General features: G+C 30.8%; 1 protein-coding gene across 1 annotated transcript in view; it reads right to left on the reverse strand.

The window, feature by feature from the left end:
* LOC145241995 (protocadherin beta-13-like) overlaps positions 1–11,982 on the reverse strand; it is a 261,453-nt gene extending 249,471 nt beyond the window's left edge. Inside the window, exon 1 of the mRNA XM_080104877.1 lies at positions 11,845–11,982. The gene's annotated coding sequence lies outside the window, so the exon portion shown is untranslated. The remainder of the gene's footprint in view (positions 1–11,844) is intronic.
* Positions 11,983–13,455: the final 1,473 nt, after the last annotated feature.

The raw sequence follows: 13,455 nt of genomic DNA on the forward strand, positions 1-13,455 counted from the left end.
ACACTCTGAAAAATAGTAGTAGTGGTATTATACACCCTGAGCAATTGTAGTAGTGGTATTATACATTCTGAACAATAGTAGTAGTGGTATTATACACCCTGAACAATAGTAGTAGTGGTATTATACACTCTGGACAATAGTAGTAGTGGTATTATACACTCTGGACAATAGTTGTAGTGGTATTATACACTCTTAACAATAGTAGTAGTGGTATTATACACTCTGAACAATAGTAGTAGTGGTATTATACACTCTGAACAATAGTAGTAGTGGTATTATACATTCTGAACAATAGTAGCAGTGGTATTATACACCCTGAACAATAGTAGTAGTGGTATTATACACTCTGGACAATAGTAGTAGTGGTATTATACACTCTGGACAATAGTAGTAGTGGTATTATACACTCTGAACAATAGTAGTAGTGGTATTATACACTCTGAACAATAGTAGTAGTGGTATTATACACTCTGAACAATAGTAGTAGTGGTATTATACACTCTGAACAATAGTAGTAGTGGTATTATACACTGTGAACAATAGTAGTAGTGGTATTATACATTCTGAACAATAGTAGTAGTGGTATTATACACTCTTAACAATAGTAGCAGTAGTATTATACACTCTGAACAATAGTAGTAGTGGTATTATACACTCTGAACAATAGTAGTAGTGGTATTATACACTCTGAACAATAGTAGTAGTGGTATTATACATTCTGAACAATAGTAGTAGTGGTATTATACATTCTGAACAATAGTAGTAGTGGTATTATACATTCTGAACAATAGTAGTAGTGGTATTATACATTCTGAACAATAGTAGTAGTGGTATTATACACTCTGAACAATAGTAGTAGTGGTATTATACACTCTGAACAATAGTAGTAGTGGTATTATACACTCTGAACAATAGTAGTAGTGGTATTATACATTCTGAACAATAGTAGTAGTGGTATTATACACTCTGAACAATAGTAGTAGTGGTATTATACATTCTGAACAATAGTAGTAGTGGTATTATACACTCTGAACAATAGTTGTAGTGGTATTATACACTCTGAACAATAGTAGTAGTGGTATTATACATTCTGAACAATAGTAATAGTGGTATTATACATTCTGAACAATAGTAGTAGTGGTATTATACACTCTGAACAATAGTAGTTGTGGTATTATACATTCTGAACAATAGTAGGAGTTGTATTATACACCCTGAACAATAGTAGTAGTGGTATTATACATTCTGAACAATAGTAGTAGTGGTATTATACATTCTGAACAATAGTAGTAGTGGTATTATACACTCTTAACAATAGTAGTAGTGGTATTATACACTCTGAACAATAGTAGTAGTGGTATTATACATTCTGAACAATAGTAGTAGTGGTATTATACACTCTGAACAATAGTAGTAGTGGTATTATACACTCTGAACAATAGTAGTAGTGGTATTATACATTCTGAACAATAGTAGCAGTAGTACACTCTGAACAATAGTAGTAGTGGTATTATACACTCTGAACAATAGTAGTAGTGGTATTATACACTCTGAACAATAGTAGTAGTGGTATTATACATTCTGAACAATAGTAGTAGTGGTATTATACACTCTTAACAATAGTAGTAGTGGTATTATACACCCTGAACAATAGTAGTAGTTGTATTATACACCCTGAACAATAGTAGTAGTGGTATTATAAACTCTGGACAATAGTAGTAGTGGTATTATACACCCTGATCAATAGTAGTAGTGGTTTATACACCCTGAACAATAGTAGCAGTGGTATTATACACCCTGAACAATAGTAGTAGGGGTATTATACACTCTGGACAATAGTAGTAGTGTAATTATACACTCTGAAAAATAGTAGTAGTGGTATTATACACTCTTAAAAATAGTAGTAGGGGTATTATACACTCTAAACAATAGTAGTAGTGATATTATACATTCTGAACAATAGTAGTAGTGGTATTATTCACTCTGGACAATAGTAGTAGTGGTATTATATACTCTGGACAATAGTAGTAGTGGTATTATACACTCTGGACAATAGTAGTAGTGGTATTATACACTGTGGACAATAGTAGTGGTGATATTATACACTCTTAACAATAGTAGTAGTAGTATTATACACTCTGAATAATAGTAGTAGTGGTATTATACACTCTGAATAATAGTAGTAGTGGTATTATACACTCTGAACAATAGTAGTAGTGGTATTATACACCCTGAATAATAGTAGTAGTGGTATTATACACTCTTGACAATAGTAGTAGTGGTATTATACACTCTGAATAATAGTAGTAGTGATATTATACACCCTGATTAATAGTAGTAGTGGTATTATACACCCTGAACAATAGTAGTAGTGGTATTATACACTCTGACTAATAGTAGTAGTGGTAATGAACACTCTGAACAATAGTAGTAGTGGTATTACACACTCTGAACAATAGTAGTAGTGGTATTATACACTCTGAATAATAGTAGTAGTGGTAATATACACTCTGCACAATAGTAGTAGTGGTATTATACACTCTGAACAATAGTAGTAGTAGTATTATACACTCTGAACAATAGTAGTAGTGGTATTATAAACTCTGCACAATAGTAGTAGTGGTAATATACACTCTGAAAAATAGTAGTAGTGGTATTATACACCCTGAGCAATAGTAGTAGTGGTATTATACATTCTGAACAATAGTAGTAGTGGTATTATACACCCTGAACAATAGTAGTAGTGGTATTATACACTCTGGACAATAGTAGTAGTGGTATTATACACTCTGGACAATAGTAGTAGTGGTATTATACACTCTTAACAATAGTAGTAGTGGTATTATACACTCTGAACAATAGTAGTAGTGGTATTATACATTCTGAACAATAGTAGTAGTTGTATTATACACTCTTAACAATAGTAGCAGTAGTATTATACACTCTGAACAATAGTAGTAGTGGTATTATACACTCTGAACAATAGTAGTAGTGGTATTATACACTCTGAACAATAGTAGTAGTGGTATTATACATTCTGAACAATAGTAGTAGTGGTATTATACATTCTGAACAATAGTAGTAGTGGTATTATACATTCTGAACAATAGTAGTAGTGGTATTATACATTCTGAACAATAGTAGTAGTGGTATTATACACTCTGAACAATAGTAGTAGTGGTATTATACACTCTGAACAATAGTAGTAGTTGTATTATACACTCTTAACAATAGTAGCAGTAGTATTATACACTCTGAACAATAGTAGTAGTGGTATTATACACTCTGAACAATAGTAGTAGTGGTATTATACACTCTGGACAATAGTAGTAGTTGTATTATACACTCTGGACAATAGTAGTAGTGGTATTATACACTCTTAACAATAGTAGTAGTGGTATTATACACTCTGAACAATAGTAGTAGTGGTATTATACACTCTGACAATAGTAGTAGTGGTATTATACACTCTGAACAATAGTAGTAGTGGTATTATACACTCTGAACAATAGTAGTAGTGGTATTATACATTCTGAACAATAGTAGTAGTTGTATTATACACTCTTAACAATAGTAACAGTAGTATTATACACTCTTAACAATAGTAGTAGTGGTATTATACACTCTGAACAATAGTAGTAGTGGTATTATACACTCTGGACAATAGTAGTAGTTGTATTATACACTCTGGACAATAGTAGTAGTGGTATTATACACTCTTAACAATAGTAGTAGTGGTATTATACACTCTGAACAATAGTAGTAGTGGTATTATACACTCTGAACAATAGTAGTAGTGGTATTATACACTCTGAACAATAGTAGTAGTGGTATTATACACTCTGAACAATAGTAGTAGTGGTATTATACACTCTGAACAATAGTAGTAGTGGTATTATACACTCTGAACAATAGTAGTAGTGGTATTATACACTCTGAACAATAGTAGTAGTGGTATTATACATTCTGAACAATAGTAGTAGTTGTATTATACACTCTTAACAATAGTAGCAGTAGTATTATACACTCTGAACAATAGTAGTAGTGGTATTATACACTCTGAACAATAGTAGTAGTGGTATTATACACTCTGGACAATAGTAGTAGTGGTATTATACACTCTGAACAATAGTAGTAGTGGTATTATACACTCTGAACAATAGTAGTAGTGGTATTATACACTCTGAACAATAGTAGTAGTGGTATTATACATTCTGAACAATAGTAGTAGTGGTATTATACACTCTGAACAATAGTAGTAGTGGTATTATACATTCTGAACAATAGTAGTAGTGGTATTATACACTCTGAACAATAGTAGAAGTGGTATTATACACTCTGAACAATAGTAGCAGTAGTATTATACACTCTGAACAATAGTAGTAGTGGTATAATACACTCTGAACAATAGTAGTAGTGGTATTATACACTCTGAACAATAGTAGTAGTGGTATTATACACTCTGGACAATAGTAGTAGTGGTATTATACACTCTTAACAATAGTAGTAGTGGTATTATACACTCTGAACAATAGTAGTAGTGGTATTATACACTCTGAACAATAGTAGTAGTGGTATTATACACTCTGAACAATAGTAGTAGTGGTATTATACACTCTGAACAATAGTAGTAGTGGTATTATACATTCTGAACAATAGTAGTAGTTGTATTATACACTCTTAACAATAGTAGCAGTAGTATTATACACTCTTAACAATAGTAGTAGTGGTATTATACACTCTGAACAATAGTAGTAGTGGTATTATACACTCTGGACAATAGTAGTAGTTGTATTATACACTCTGGACAATAGTAGTAGTGGTATTATACACTCTTAACAATAGTAGTAGTGGTATTATACACTCTGAACAATAGTAGTAGTGGTATTATACACTCTGAACAATAGTAGTAGTGGTATTATACACTCTGAACAATAGTAGTAGTGGTATTATACACTCTGAACAATAGTAGTAGTGGTATTATACACTCTGAACAATAGTAGTAGTGGTATTATACACTCTGAACAATAGTAGTAGTGGTATTATACATTCTGAACAATAGTAGTAGTGGTATTATATACTCTGAACAATAGTAGTAGTGGTATTATACATTCTGAACAATAGTAGTAGTTGTATTATACACTCTTAACAATAGTAGCAGTAGTATTATACACTCTGAACAATAGTAGTAGTGGTATTATACACTCTGAACAATAGTAGTAGTGGTATTATACACTCTGGACAATAGTAGTAGTTGTATTATACACTCTGGACAATAGTAGTAGTGGTATTATACACTCTTAACAATAGTAGTAGTGGTATTATACACTCTGAACAATAGTAGTAGTGGTATTATACACTCTGAACAATAGTAGTAGTGGTATTATACACTCTGAACAATAGTAGTAGTGGTATTATACACTCTGAACAATAGTAGTAGTGGTATTATACATTCTGAACAATAGTAGTAGTTGTATTATACACTCTTAACAATAGTAGCAGTAGTATTATACACTCTTAACAATAGTAGTAGTGGTATTATACACTCTGAACAATAGTAGTAGTGGTATTATACACTCTGGACAATAGTAGTAGTTGTATTATACACTCTGGACAATAGTAGTAGTGGTATTATACACTCTTAACAATAGTAGTAGTGGTATTATACACTCTGAACAATAGTAGTAGTGGTATTATACACTCTGAACAATAGTAGTAGTGGTATTATACACTCTGAACAATAGTAGTAGTGGTATTATACACTCTGAACAATAGTAGTAGTGGTATTATACACTCTGAACAATAGTAGTAGTGGTATTATACATTCTGAACAATAGTAGTAGTGGTATTATACACCCTGAACAATAGTAGTAGTGGTATTATACACTCTGGACAATAGTAGTAGTTGTATTATACACTCTGGACAATAGTAGTAGTGGTATTATACACTCTTAACAATAGTAGTAGTGGTATTATACACTCTGAACAATAGTAGTAGTGGTATTATACACTCTGAACAATAGTAGTAGTGGTATTATACACTCTGAACAATAGTAGTAGTGGTATTATACACTCTGAACAATAGTAGTAGTGGTATTATACATTCTGAACAATAGTAGTAGTTGTATTATACACTCTTAACAATAGTAGCAGTAGTATTATACACTCTGAACAATAGTAGTAGTGGTATTATACACTCTGAACAATAGTAGTAGTGGTATTATACACTCTGAACAATAGTAGTAGTGGTATTATACATTCTGAACAATAGTAGTAGTGGTATTATACATTCTGAACAATAGTAGTAGTGGTATTATACATTCTGAACAATAGTAGTAGTGGTATTATACACTCTGAACAATAGTAGTAGTGGTATTATACACTCTGAACAATAGTAGTAGTGGTATTATACACTCTGAACAATAGTAGTAGTGGTATTATACATTCTGAACAATAGTAGTAGTGGTATTATACACTCTGAACAATAGTAGTAGTGGTATTATACATTCTGAACAATAGTAGTAGTGGTATTATACACTCTGAACAATAGTTGTAGTGGTATTATACACTCTGAACAATAGTAGTAGTGGTATTATACATTCTGAACAATAGTAGTAGTGGTATTATACATTCTGAACAATAGTAGTAGTGGTATTATACACTCTGAACAATAGTAGTTGTGGTATTATACATTCTGAACAATAGTAGTAGTGGTATTATACACCCTGAACAATAGTAGTAGTGGTATTATACATTCTGAACAATAGTAGTAGTGGTATTATACATTCTGAACAATAGTAGTAGTGGTATTATACACTCTTAACAATAGTAGTAGTGGTATTATACACTCTGAACAATAGTAGTAGTGGTATTATACATTCTGAACAATAGTAGTAGTGGTATTATACACTCTGAACAATAGTAGTAGTGGTATTATACACTCTGAACAATAGTAGTAGTGGTATTATACATTCTGAACAATAGTAGCAGTAGTACACTCTGAACAATAGTAGTAGTGGTATTATACACTCTGAACAATAGTAGTAGTGGTATTATACACTCTGAACAATAGTAGTAGTGGTATTATACATTCTGAACAATAGTAGTAGTGGTATTATACACTCTTAACAATAGTAGTAGTGGTATTATACACCCTGAACAATAGTAGTAGTTGTATTATACACCCTGAACAATAGTAGTAGTGGTATTATAAACTCTGGACAATAGTAGTAGTGGTATTATACACCCTGATCAATAGTAGTAGTGGTTTATACACCCTGAACAATAGTAGCAGTGGTATTATACACCCTGAACAATAGTAGTAGGGGTATTATACACTCTGGACAATAGTAGTAGTGTAATTATACACTCTGAAAAATAGTAGTAGTGGTATTATACACTCTTAAAAATAGTAGTAGGGGTATTATACACTCTAAACAATAGTAGTAGTGATATTATACATTCTGAACAATAGTAGTAGTGGTATTATACACTCTGAACAATAGTAGTAGTGGTATAATACACTCTGAACAATAGTAGTAGTGGTATTATACACTCTGAACAATAGTAGTAGTGGTATTATACACTCTGAACAATAGTAGTAGTGGTATTATACACTCTGGAAAATGGTAGTAGTGGTATTATACACTCTGAACAATAGTAGTAGTGGTATTATACATTCTGAACAACAGTAGTAGTGGTATTATACACTCTGGACAATAGTAGTAGTGGTATTATACACTCTGGACAATAGTAGTAGTGGTATTATACACTCTTAACAATAGTAGTTGGGGTATCATACACTCTAAACAAAAGTAGTAGTGGTATTATACACTCTGAACAATAATAGTAGTGGTATTATACACTCTGCAAAATAGTAGTAGTTGTATTATACACTCTAAACAATAGTAGAAGTGGTATTATACACTCTGAACAATAGTAGTAGTGGTATTATACATTCTGAACAATAGTAGTAGTGGTATAATACACTCTGAACAATAGTAGTTGTGGTATTATACACTCTGAACAATAGTAGTAGTGGTATTATACACTCTGAATAATAGTAGTAGTGGTATTATACACTCTGGACAATATTAGTAGTGGTATTATACACTCTGAAAAATAGTAGTAGTGATATTATACACTCTGAAAAATAGTAGCCGTGGTATTATACACTCTGAACAATAGCAGTAGTGATAGAATACACTCTAGACAATAGTAGTAGTGGTATTATACATTCTGAACAATAGTAGTAGTGGTATTATACACTCTAAACAATAGTAGTAGTGGTATTATACACTCTGGAAAATGGTAGTAGTGGTATTATACACTCTGAACAATAGTAGTTGTGGTATTATACACTCTGAACAATAGTAGTAGTGGTATTATACACCCTGAATAATAGTAGTAGTGGTATTATACACTCTAAACAATAGTAGTAGTGGTATTATACACTCTGAATAATAGTAGTAGTGGTATTATACACTCTGGACAATATTAGTAGTGGTATTATACACTCTGAACAATAGTAGTAGTGGTATTATACACTCTGAAAAATAGTAGCCGTGGTATTATACACTCTGAACAATAGCAGTAGTGATAGAATACACTCTAGACAATAGTAGTAGTGGTATTATACATTCTGAACAATAGTAGTAGTGGTATTATACACTCTAAACAATAGTAGTAGTGGTATTATACACTCTTAACAATAGTAGTAGGGGTATTATACACTCTTAACAATAGTCGTAGGGGTATTATACACTCTGAACAATAGTAGTAGTGATATTATACACTCTGAACAATAGTAGTAGTGGCATTATACACTCTGGACAATAGTAGTAGTGGTATTATACACCCTGGACAATAGTAGTAGTGGTATTATACACCCTGAACAATAGTAGCAGTAGTATTATACACTCTGAACAATAGTAGTAGTGGTATTATACACTCTAAACAATAATAGTAGTGGTACTATACACTCTGAACAATAGTAGTAGTGGTACTATACACTCTTAACAATAGTAGTAGTGGTATTATACACTCTGAACAATAGTAGTAGTGGTATTATACACTCTGAACAATAGTAGTAGTCGTACTATACACTCTAAACAATAGTAGTAGTCATATTATACACTCTGAACAATAGTAGTAGTGGTATTATACACTCTAAACAATAGTAGTAGTGGTACTATACACTCTGAACAATAGTAGTAGTGGTATTATACACTCTGAACAATAGCAGTAGTGGTATTATACACTCTAAACAATATTAGTAGTCGTATTATACACTCTAAACAATAGTAGTAGTGGTATTATACACTCTGAACAATAGTAGTAGTCGTACTATACACTCTAAACAATAGTAGTAGTCATATTATACACTCTGAACAATAGTAGTAGTGGTATTATACACTCTAAACAATAGTAGTAGTGGTACTATACACTCTGAACAATAGTAGTAGTGGTATTATACACTCTGAACAATAGCAGTAGTGGTATTATACACTCTAAACAATATTAGTAGTCGTATTATACACTCTAAACAATAGTAGTAGTGGTATTATACACTCTAAACAATATTATTAACGTATTTGTGTTTTTAAAAGAAGAAAAAGAACTCAATGTTTTTTTTTTTCAATAACATGAATTTGTGTTCCTTTTTTTTTCTAATCTGAAAAAAAAAAACATTTATTTCTTTGGAAGCTCATACTACAAAAACGAAAATCATTCCTGCATTTTAGATTTCATTAATAAATGATTTGATAATTTTAAAATCAAGTTGTCTGAAAAGAAATTCCATTAATTTCAGTAAAAGACCTGTATTAAACCAAATGTATGCATAATATTTTGAATTTAATGAACAAAGAATTTATGTGATTTTGCGTTTGAGCTAGCAAAGTTTAAAGCTTCGATTTTGCGTTTTGAGCAAAGTTTAAATATATAAGAAGGTTTACAACCTCTGATGAATGACTCGTCACCGTACAAGATATATCACACAGCAGTTTCTTATGTTTTTTCTTGTCTTTTTAGTTTTATGCATGCAGAATAGAAAAATAGTTATTTTGATTGTCCTCCAATTAAGAACATCTTAGGTGTCAGTGTAATGTATTAGTTAATTATACATGGTGTCATCAATAGTTTCCAGACATTTTTCGTGTGAGTACTTTTAATGAGAGTACACACCTGAAACTCTAGTCCCCTTCAAAGTAATCTTCTCTGGCTGCAATGCACTTGTTGTACCGCTTCAACAACTTTTGGAAGGCTCCATGAAAGTCCTCTTGTATGAGCGTGTCAATGACCCTCATCATAACCTCTTTCATCTCCTCAACTCTCTCATAACGACAGCCTCTGAAGTTTTTCTTGAGCTTAGGGAATAACCAAAAGTCACAGAGAGCAAGGTCTGGACTATAGGGAGAGTGAGGAACTGTCTTGATGCCTATTTTGGTCAAATAGTATGTGACAAGCATGGAGTTGTGCACTGCACCCTTGGGACAAACTTTGAGCAAATCTTCTGCATTTTCAGTTCCTCACAAATAATTGTATGTACAGTTCTCACACTGACATAAAACTATGCACTTATTGTCTCTATAGACACACGACAATCCGTATCCATGAAATTCTTTATTTGGCCAATCAACTCTGGTGCTCTGACTTCCTTACTCCTTCCACACCTCTCATCATTCGTCACAGATTTTCCATGAATCTCTTATGCCACAAAAACATGCTTGATTCATGCAAGATAAAGAGTAGTCTTAAGCATTCCATATGTTTCTATGGAATGTTTTCCAAGTTAAAAAAAGAATTTTATTGCATATCATTCTTCTAAAGTGCCCTCACATCCAGATTGCATCTTTGAAATTCACCAGCTGTGACAATCAGGCTTTAGTAGAGTGCATTCCAATTTCTGCTGTAGCTGTTCATTTAAATCTGAAATCCTAAAAATTGGTCAGTCATCTTATAAGATGTATAACAATAACATTTTACTGAATTTTCAAGAGTCTAAGACAATTTTAAATGCTTGTACAAAAAAGTCTGGAAACTTATTGAAAGCATATATATATATATATATATATATATATATATATATATATATATATATATATATATATATATATATTGGTTAGATGAAGTTCGCTTGAACTTGGAACATGTCATTTTACTTTATCTTTATTCCTTACTATTATTAGCAAATCTACCGTCAACTAAAGCCAATAGTGTGAGGAATATTCCCAAAACATAGTTGTTTTTTTTTTTAAATCTTATTCGCACAGATAATATTAAACAATTAATAAACTTTTTACAAATAATATGATAGTGGAGACAGAATATAAAGAAAAGATTATAAAAATAGAAGACAGAATTCGTAAATGTTGAGAAAAAAAAAGACGGAATTTGAGAAATTATGGAAAAGAAGACAGTAAAAAAAAGACAAAGTTTGAACAAGCAGTTTAAAAAAAAGACAGAATGTGAAAACAAAGTAATATGAAAACATAAAGAAGGCAGAATTTGCAATAAAAAACTGTAAAGGAAGACAAAATCTGAGGAAAATAAAATCAATTTAAAAATGGAGAAAAACAAAGTTAAATATGAAAAAGATGGAAATTTAATGAAGAGAAAAAGAAGACAATGTTAAAAAAAATCAAGACAAAAGATAGAATTTCATGATAGTAAAGAAAACAAAAGGAAAGCAAAAAAAAGAGCAGAAAAATATTTGCTGAAAAAAAGAAGAAAGTAAATAATGAAAAATGAAAAAAAAATTTAAGAAAAATAGATAAAAGAAAAAAATAATATTCAAGGAATGAGGAAATGAAAAAAAAAATGAATAATGCTTTTGGTTCTTACCTGATTACATGGAATCTCGGCTAGACTGATTGGATCTGCTGATCCTTAATCGAAGTTCCGAGGTAACACTCTTCCTTGGATGTTGTTAATTTCAATGTTCTGGGATATTTTCATATACTTTATCCAGATAGATGGAAGATCAATACAAAAGTTGATCAAGTAAGAAAGATGAATTGTATTTGTTCACATGGTAGTTCAAGAATGGATTTAATCCATCTGTTTTATTTTTTTTTTCTTTAGAATTTCAAATCGTATATAGAGATAATTATAATGAATTTATGTTCATCAAATAGGCTTGAATTTCCTTTGGGTTTGATTGCAAATCTTTTTTATATTCAAGATTCTTCATATTTTAATGTTCAAGTTTATAAAAGAAAATGTTCTTGCAGGTATAGTTGCTGATTTTTATATTTTGTTTATTTCACTGTAGAATTAAATATTTCCAAATTATCAGCAGATTCGTTTTGTTATGTTAGAGTCACTTCCAAAATCTAAAGTTTGAAAAATCCAATTTAGATTAGAAGCCTTATTTGGTAACTCGAAGGTTTCTTCAGGGATAAATTATCTTTTAAAATTTTCACAAATTTGGAATTTCTTTTTTATTTCTTCTTGAGAAATTGCCTCAGTGTGAAGCATGATAATGAGTTGAAAATGGAATTACTAAAGTGGTGTACAAATGAAATGGAATTACTAAAGTGGTGTACAAAATAACGTTTCTGAACACTGAATGGTTGTATGCATTACAGCAGTATTTAAGACATGTTTATTGATTTAAAGTTGCTGTTTAATGTCTTGGTGATATGAAATATATCAAGAAAATAATTAGAACTTGTGAATTGATTTAGCGATTGCAAGAAATTAATAGACTTACTGGCAAAATAATTTTCCAACGAAGGGCTAAAAACATTTTTTATTTATATTATAATAAAAATCTGTGGACGCCGGACTGCTCTTGCTTGCATCTTGTCTATCAAAAACATTGTTGCATGGAAACCAGCTTGTATTTATTAAAATCCATACTCCTTTCCACAGTCCAACCATATTGAGTACAAATAAACTTCAATCTTTGCTTAACTTATAAACATACTTTCAATCATGAAACTATGTTTTGTTATGTTTTGGTTTCAGTTTCGATTCTAACTGATGGCACTCAAATCATATATATATATATATATATATTTTTTTTTTACTTTTGAAACCATGACTATATATTGTGTATAATATAATATGAAATAATGGACTTTATAATAATAAATACAAAATGTGTGTAAATTAAAATATCATACTTAAGCACATTTTAGGACCGAGTAACGTCGGGCGCTCTTGCTAGTATATATATATATATATATATATATATATATATATATAAAAAAAAAATATATATATATATATATAAAATAAAAATGAAAAATAAAAACTTCCAAAACTATATATTGAAATCAAAATGGCGCTGTGGACTGTTTCTTGCATGCGATTGAGTGCATTTGTCTTGTTGCGGTATGTTTCCTCGGATATCTTTTCTTAGTAAACTTTTTTCAATTTATGGAATTTGTGTTTATTCTTCTGTGAAGCAACCTTTTTTCCCCCTTTTTATTCCATCCACTTCAGTGA

The sequence above is a fragment of the Euprymna scolopes genome, chromosome 21 (assembly GCF_053919585.1).
Source record: "Euprymna scolopes isolate OS-2025 chromosome 21, ASM5391958v1, whole genome shotgun sequence".
In the NCBI taxonomy this organism is placed as follows: domain Eukaryota; kingdom Metazoa; phylum Mollusca; class Cephalopoda; order Sepiida; family Sepiolidae; genus Euprymna; species Euprymna scolopes.